The sequence below is a fragment of the Spermophilus citellus genome, assembly GCF_964194105.1.
Source record: "Spermophilus citellus genome assembly, chromosome: 6".
Lineage (NCBI taxonomy): Eukaryota > Metazoa > Chordata > Mammalia > Rodentia > Sciuridae > Spermophilus > Spermophilus citellus.
The window spans coordinates 29,556,155-29,564,301 of record NC_138187.1 but is presented as its reverse complement, the minus strand read 5'-3'; positions in this window follow the sequence as shown (position 1 = coordinate 29,564,301).

Here is an 8,147-nt window from a genome sequence, read left to right as displayed (position 1 = left end):
AGACCCAGACTCCGCCCCACCCTGGCCTCGAACACACAGAGCCACCCCCGGATGTGCCCTGTCCCAGAATTCTCAGCTGACATGCTCAACAGAGCTCTCGCCTGCCCCCACAGGCTCCTCTTGTGTCCAGTGCAGCCCTAGTGGCCCCCACTCGGCCTTGAAGGTGGCCCTGTCCATCAAGCCAAGTCGCCCACTGCGTGGGGACATCAGAACTGATCGGCTGCCAGGGCCGGCAGGGCTGTGATCCGGCCAAGAGGCCACTGGTCCCTGGGAGCTGGAGAGCTTAACTGTCCCCGGAGATGGCCTCAGGCCTCCAGGCCCCGGTATGGCTGATCCCCTGCCTCAGGAAGAGGGAATGGGACACTTGTCCAGAGAGGAGTGGCCCCGGCTCTAGGGCTCATGTTCTCCATCCTCCCCACACTCAGCTGACCCACTGTCTAGGTGGGGACACCACAGCACACAGGGCTTCAGACACTTCCCCAAGGCTGTAAGGGTCAGTGCCAGTATGAGAGGCCTCTTTCTAGTGGCCCCAGAAAGAAACTTCCAGAAGGTTCTGCCCATCCAAATGCTGCACTTCCCCCGTCCCTCTCCCAGTCATCGCTGACTCTGTCCAGCCTCTCTGGCCTCCCTCCACCCTGCCATGCGGTCCCCAGACAGGTTTCTCTCCTGGCATCCCCCCAAGGGACTGGCCACATGCCCCATGGTGCCCAGGAGGCCCGACTGAGGGGTCATCTGGCTCCGTGGGCAGGAGCCCAGGATTCGAGGCCCCACCCCCTCAGCCTGTGTGACAGTGACAGGTGCCTCCTGAGGGGAGGCAGGTGGCTGCCATCTGTGCCAGCCACGGGGTGCTGTCTTTCCTTGCCCGGTCCATGCACCTGGCCTGCTCTGTGCTCACTAAGGCAGGGACGGTGCCACTGGGGCTCCAACTCCTGACGGACCTGCTTCCTGCTCTGGCCTCCTGCTGGCCTCGGGCCTCCACACCCAAAGCCAAAGCTCTGGCCTCTGAGTATCACGCCCAGGACCACAGAGGGACTCGGGAATGTCAGGGACAGTCCTGAGCAGGCAGAGAGCCCTCCGCTCGCCCAGCAGAGGGGACACGGAGTTGAGAATCAGTCAAGTTTGCAGGAGTGGGTCAGAAAGCTGGAGAGCAGAGACAGAGGCTCGAGAAACGTTCGCCCTGGGCTGGGGCCATGCGGAGGCCTTGGGAAGGAGACACTGCCGGTCTGTCCTCCCCAGGGACCCTTGTGCAGAGAGACATGGACTCAGTGTCCCCACCTGAGAAATGAGGCCAGTTACCCAGTCCTTCAAAGCTGCCATTGGGCACCTTGGCTGTGGGACATCTGGGAAGGAAGTGGCCTACAGTCACCAGCCAGGGTTGGGAGGGCAGAGACCCTACAGAGGGGGATCCTTAACACCTGGGTGGCTCCAAGCCGCAGCTCCCTCATGGGCCAAATGCAAGAGGCAGGGGCCACAGTGGGGCCACATTGACTTAGCTGATCACTGATGGACCATGGTCAGTTCTTGGGGACAGAGAAGCTCCTGGGGTCTCTGCTCCCAGCAAAGAAACTTCTGGGAGCGAGTAACTGGAACTGGAATTCCAGGTGGGTGGGGTTGAGCCAGAGGAGTACTTAAGCCCTGCAGAGAGCATCCTCCTGCCCAAAGGTACCCTCGGGCCTGGAAGGGGCAAGCCAGGAGGGGACCTTGCCAAGAGACCAGCTGCTTTTGGAAGCAGCTGCGCCCTGGCAGGGTGACAGATCTCACCAGAGCTGGCAGGGCCAGGGGGGCTTTGCCCTTCAACCTTTACTCCCCAGCTTCTCACCTCAAACTCCTCAGGGGCAGCAGGCCATCCCCAACCCCACAGCTCCATAGCTGTTGTCCCGTGCCCTGGTCAGCTACCACCCTGACCTTCACCATTCCCCAAGAGTGTCCCCAAATGCTCCTCTTGCAAGTCATGCTCTGCCTGGCTGAGATCCCTTCCCAACTCCTCTCACCCCAAAGCCTGCCCTGGTCTCCTTTGCCCGCCCTGGAAACACACCCCCTGCTCCCTCCACTCTGCAGAGCCAGGGCCACCTGCATTCCCCTTGGCCTTGGGGCTTCCCAACGAGTCCCCCTCAGCTTCACCCCACCTGGCTCAGCAGTGCACCCCCGAAAGCCCCATCCCACCATCGAGCTCTCGAACAAGCCCTGGCTGCTCCTGCCAAAGTCTCCAAGGGACGCGCTCAGAGCAGGTGCTATGGGCTGTGGCCACACAAACGGGGCCTTGCGGGACACAGAAGCTAGATGGGGAGAAGAACAGGTGGAAAGTCCCAGCGCACAAGGCCAGGTGTACAGTCACACAGCATCAGGACCAGGGTCCAGCAGGGAGGGGGACAGGGGGACAGAAGGGACAGGGCTGCTGGGAGCTCAAACCCAGCTAAGAGTCCCCAGGGCTGGCGGGGAGCCTCCCTGGACTAGGGTGACGCAGGGCCCACCGAGCAGACGGAGCCTCTGCCTCCTCCTCCTCTCTGACATCAAACCGCAGCTATTTTTACAGCAGGACAAGTGGCCACAGACCCTCGCCAGCCCTGGAGAACAGTTATAAACCAGGGATGGGGAGACGTCCCTTGTGTGTTGGAAGCTTCCCCTGTCTTTTCCAAGTGGCTCCAAATTAGAGGAAGGCTCCAGACCAGGGCAGGGGCTAGAAAAGAGGGGCCCCAGGAAAAGACAGACCACCCCCTAATTGTCCCCAAAATCTCAACAGTTCCATCTGGTAATTAGAGAGTTGACGGATGCAAGCGGCAATTTCCTTCGGGGTAAGAGGGAGAAGGCGGCTAACTGGCTGGAGGTCGGGCTCTGCCCAGAACAGAACGGCCAGGTCGGGGCTGCTCTGGTCTGACCCCGCCTCAGGCCCGGTGGCCTCCTGGGTGTGGCTGCAGGACAACCCCCGTCTGGAGAGATTTTCTAAGAATGTGACAGAAATGAAACAGATGGGGGTGGGAGGGGATGTCCAACAGTGATCTGTGGCTTCAGATGTTTCCAGTGAACCCTGCCTGCTGGGCATCCTTGGGCCATGGGTGGTCCAGGGGGAGTCAGAGGACCTGAAAGAGAAGCACTCCCCTTGGATGGGCCAAAAGGGCAGGGTGTGCACCCTCCTCTCTGTCACCCTGGGCAAAGGGCCGCTGTGTCAGCCACACACTCTGGAAGCCCAAAAGATGTGTCCTTGGCTAGGTGCCCTGACCCCAGGTAGCCATGTCTCCTGCCCAGGACCAGATCTGTAGCCATCATGCTCAGCACAGCACGGAAGCTTTCTAACACACTCACAAGGTGAAAAACGACCTACTCTATGTTAATGAAGAAACAGAGACCTTGGGGACGTGATGGCAAGGACATCTAGCAGGACTCAACCCCAAGTCATGTTTCTCCACAGCCCAGAGTCCCAGGCAGTAGATAGATGGTAGCTTACTTCCCATCTCCTGAGAGATCACGTTCACCTCCCACAGCCTGGGGGAATGATGCAGTGTTATATAATCGTCCCAAAGCCCAGTGGGTTCTGTGGGTCAGAAACTCAGGGATGGAGACCGATATGGTACGCCTCTAACCCCAGTGGCTCAGAAGAGACTGAGGCAGGAGGGTCATGAGTTCAAAGCCAGCCTCAGCAACTTAGTGAGACCCTAAGTAACTCAGCGAGATCCTGTCTCTTAATAAAGTATAAAAAAGGACTGGGGATGTGGCTAAGTGGTGAGGTGCCCCTGAGTGCAATATCCAGTACCAAGAAAGAAAGAAGCTAACTAGCTCAGGGACAGACTGATAAGGATGCTGTCGTAGCATCTGGTACCTATCCTGGGAAGGTGGCCAGTGCTGGAGTCATCTGGAGTGGACTGTTTGGTGTCTGGACTAGGAAGACTCATGGATGAACACTGCTGACCACAGTATGTGACCTCTTCATGTAACTCGGGCTCCCTTACAACATGGCCGCCACACCTGCCCCTGGGTCAATCCCTGGTGTGTGGGTGTGCCTGCTGGGACCCGCCCAGGTGGTCCCCGGCCCAGGTGGCCCCGAGGAGGGTGCCGGGAAGGGGTGGGAAACACAGGGACCCGTTGCTCGGCCACACAGGTGAAGGCAGGGCTTGGGGACTGTCCTCTGCAGGTGGGGACGATGGCACTGGCAGCAGGCGGCTGCCAAAGGGCTCTGGCACCTGCAGACAGGGTCCTGGTCCCCTTCTCCTCTCTCCTCCCACCCGAGTGTCTGCCGGAGCTCGGGAGCCTCTGAGTGGGTCATGGAGGGTCTTGAACTTGGAAGCTAAAATAGTCGATCTCAAAGAAGCAGCAAGTGGACAGCGATCACCAGCGGCTGGGAAGGGCAGAGAGGGAGGTGGGACCCAGGAAAGACCCCAGTCAGAGGGCGAGAAGGACTTCCAACTGCACAGCCAGGGAGGACCACTGCTTACCAGGACTTCTATAGTTTGTGATGAATCAGCAGCTCAAGGCCCCAGCACAAAGAAACGCCGGGGACACGGGGACCCTAATCCCCTGACTCCATCACTGCTCATCATATACCTGCCTGGAATATCACCCTGTGCCCCACAGATATGTGCAATTATTGGGCGCTGAGTACAAACAAAAAAATAAAGTATCAACGACAAACCCACAGCGAAGCCCAGTTGGCGAGACACCGTTTCCAGGGTCCCTGGCTGGGCCTGGGGATCCACGTTTCTCTTTGTCCCCAGGTGCTGCTACTGCGGTGGCCGCTTCTCTCACCTCCTTTGAGGCCTACTGGTCTCGAGGGCAGAGAGGCCCCAAGATGGCCTTCGCCTTCACCCCCCCACACACACAGTTCTGGCTCCATGGCCAGAAGCCAGGCCCTGGCCTGAAAGGAAAGTGACCACAACACTCGGAGCGACCAAAAGATCTTTATTGCAGCAGTGCAACAAAGAGAAAAGAAGGAAGGAAAGAGAGAGAGAGAGAGAGAAAGAAGAGAAGAGATGAACAGGGAGAGAGCAAGAGCAAGAGAGAGACTGAGAGCGCGTGCAAGAAAGATAAAGAGCAAGAGAGAGAGAGAGAGCAAGAGAGAAAGAGCAAGAGAGAGAGGGGCCTGGCAGGAGGGAGTTTTTATAGCCCAAATCTAATGGGGCCTCTGGGTCTGCATGCTGCCTTGTTGGCCCAAGTGGGGTTGAGTGCTCAGCCTTGAGCGGGACTTGACACAAACAGGTGATAAAGGACCAGATAGAGGGGGGTTTGAGTGCGTGGGCTATCTTGCAGCCAACATCTGTTCAGCCTGCCCTGCAGACAACACAGTTCAGCCTGCTCTGCACCCAACATGGCCTGTAATTCCAGCCATACAGGAGGCTGAGGCAGGAGGAGCTCAAGTTCAAGGCCAGCCTGGGCGGCTCAGCGAGGCCCTGCCTCAGGATAACATTGTACAAAGGGCTGAGGACGCAGCTCAGTGGCTGAACACCCGGATTCCATCCCCAGTGCTGCAAAGAGAAGCTGGGTCCCTTCCTCGCCACCGCGGCCCCCTCTGGGAAGCCCCTGGCCCCTTCATGTCTCCACTCAGGTTGGTCCTTCAAGGCCCCGAGAAGTGCCCCCTCTTCCAGGAAGCCCTCCAAGGTCACCCATCCCTTGTGACCTCGGAGCCATGGGAGCACCTTTGAGAAGCTCCTTGTCTCTCTCCACCCAGGACGCGCGTCAGCCTGTGTCCACACAGAGATGTGCACACGGTGTTCACGGCAGCCCTGTCCACGAGGAAGCAGCATCTGTCCGTCTGCAAGCTTGCGGCCCACGCCAAGGAAGAGCTCAGCCGGAAAAGGAGACAGAGGCAGGATCCTGGACACGGAGCCAAGAACCTGGTGGTGGGTGAAGAAAGCCGGGCGCACCAGGCCACGGAATGTGACTCCATTCCACGGAATGTCAGAACGGCGTCTCCGAGGCCAGCAGGAGACACGGGCCAGGCCCAGGAGGGGACGGAGGGGGCGTCAGCTGACGGGCAGGGGTTTCTTTTTGGGGTGATGAAAACATCGGGGGTGGCTGTCCAACTCGGAGCCTGTGACAAACCTCCGCTCTTCACTCTGTGGGTGGGGGAACCGATGGCTTTACGATCACGTCCCAGAAAAACTGTTGGAAAAAAAATCACGAGGTTCTGAGCTCCTGGGCCCCCGGGTGGCCTGGGCTGTGCCTCCAGGGGCATCTGGAAAGGCCGAGGGGACCCAGCGGCTCCCACGCCTCTAAGTGGCAGAGGCAGTGAGGGCGCTGGGCCAGCTGCTGTGTGTGCTGCTTGGGCCCACACCCTCTCTGAGCCTCCGGCTTCCCCAGGAGCCCTGAGTGGCCCTCACGGCAGGACAGAGGTGGCAGGGTGACACCCCAGCCTCCCTGCTCTGTCCTTCAGCCTCCCCAGAGCACAAGGACGTTGGTCCCAAGACTTCGGAGAATAAGAGCGAATCACCAACGAGAACTTGCTGGACACCCGTGGACCGGTCACCCGGGGCTCGTGCAGGACGGACCCCGACCTTTCCTAACAACCTGCCCCAAACTTCAGTCTCCTCCTCTGCTTGCCCCCCGCTTTGCATGAACATGAAGTTAATCTTCTAAATAGGTGAGATGGTTCCCCCAAAAAAAAGCCAGCAGGGAGAGGGCGGGGTGCTGCAGCCCTGCTTGCTCACCCCCAGGGACGGGGCACTCACCACCTCCTATCTGACTCTGCCCCCTTGGTGTTGGCCAGCCTCCGCCCCCATGGTCAGCCCTCCCTCAGGTCCAGCTCTGTCCCCTGGAAACCTAGGACCAACACTGGGTGCCCGGGTGTGACCGTTGACTAAGACCCTGTGTGCAGGGCCCTTGGAGGGCGATGGCTGCTTCCTCAGCGTTGGTCCCAGATGGGGGAGAAGCCCCATCCCATAGACACCGGGGTTCCCCACATCCCAGCTGAGACGCTCCTCTTTCTCACCCTGCTCAGACTCCCAGGGTGACTTACACACCTGAGGAAAAGACACCCGTCCTCCAGGCAGATACAGTGTTGGGGATTTAGCCCCGACTGACTCCTTAGCCAGATTGCTCTTGAGCAGCAAACAACCTAGACAACCGTACCAGGCAACCCAAACCTGCCCCTGTTCCAGGTGCCAGGTCTCAGGAATTGGTTCTGATTTGCACAGGGTCAGGTGGGCCTGGCCGGTGGCTTGTTTCCTGGAATCGCCCAGAAGTTAGACTGGAGAGAGTTTGGCCTTCTGAAGGGCGTCCTGTCTAGAGGTGGAAATGACAATCATGGAGGAGGGTGCCCAGCTGGGCAGGGGGTGCCCCCTGGAGCCCCCCCGTTTGTCCTCATCCTCACCTCCAGCATCAGTGTCACCATCACCAACAGTCAGCCCGTCACCCTCCTTTTTGGGATTCCCTCTCCCGAGGACAGTGCTGTAGAGTCACTTTGTGTGCATCCATGGGCCTGGGAAAGGGGGCTTAGGTCACGGCTCTTGGATGCAGGGTCCTCTGTGCCTTGGTTTCTCTGCCTGGGACCCTTGGTTCCTTCTCCCAGGGGGCCCCTGTATGAGCTAAGGGGGTCTCGCGGGGACCTGCCCTGCTCAGGTGGCCAACAGGACTCACCCTTCCCAGAGCAGGCAAAGAGGACGCAGAGGCTGCTTCCACCAAAGCCCTGCCTGAGACAGGGGGCCACAGCTAGAAGAGGATCCTGCATGCCCAGTGGTCCCCTGGACAGACCCCATAGTTGGCGCTCCTCCGGGCCCCTCCGCGTCTCAGGCTGTGTGGACTTGGCCGGTTACTTTTCAGGCCTCCGCCCTTGGCTCTTGTCCCTCCGACAGCTGCTAACCTGCAGCAGGTTCTGAAGAAGCGCTTCATGTTCAGTCCCCACCCCACCCCCCCAGCTGGGCTCTGTGCTGATGGTGACCTGGGGAACCTCTGAGCCCCAAGTCCCCATCATTCGGAGCCACAGAGACTCCCTAGACCCTGGCACGGAGGGGTCAGAGCCATTGGTGGGGGGGTGGAACATTCTGGACCGTGGGACTGGGGGCTGCTGTGTGCATCGCTATCAGAATAAACAGGTTTTGTGTGCGTCTCGCATCTTTAATTTGTCGCACAACAAGTCGGAGAGGATTTAGCATGTATTTAATTAATTTGACGAAAATAGTTCAACAACTGTAAACAAGGCTGGGGGAGCTCACTCGCGGGAA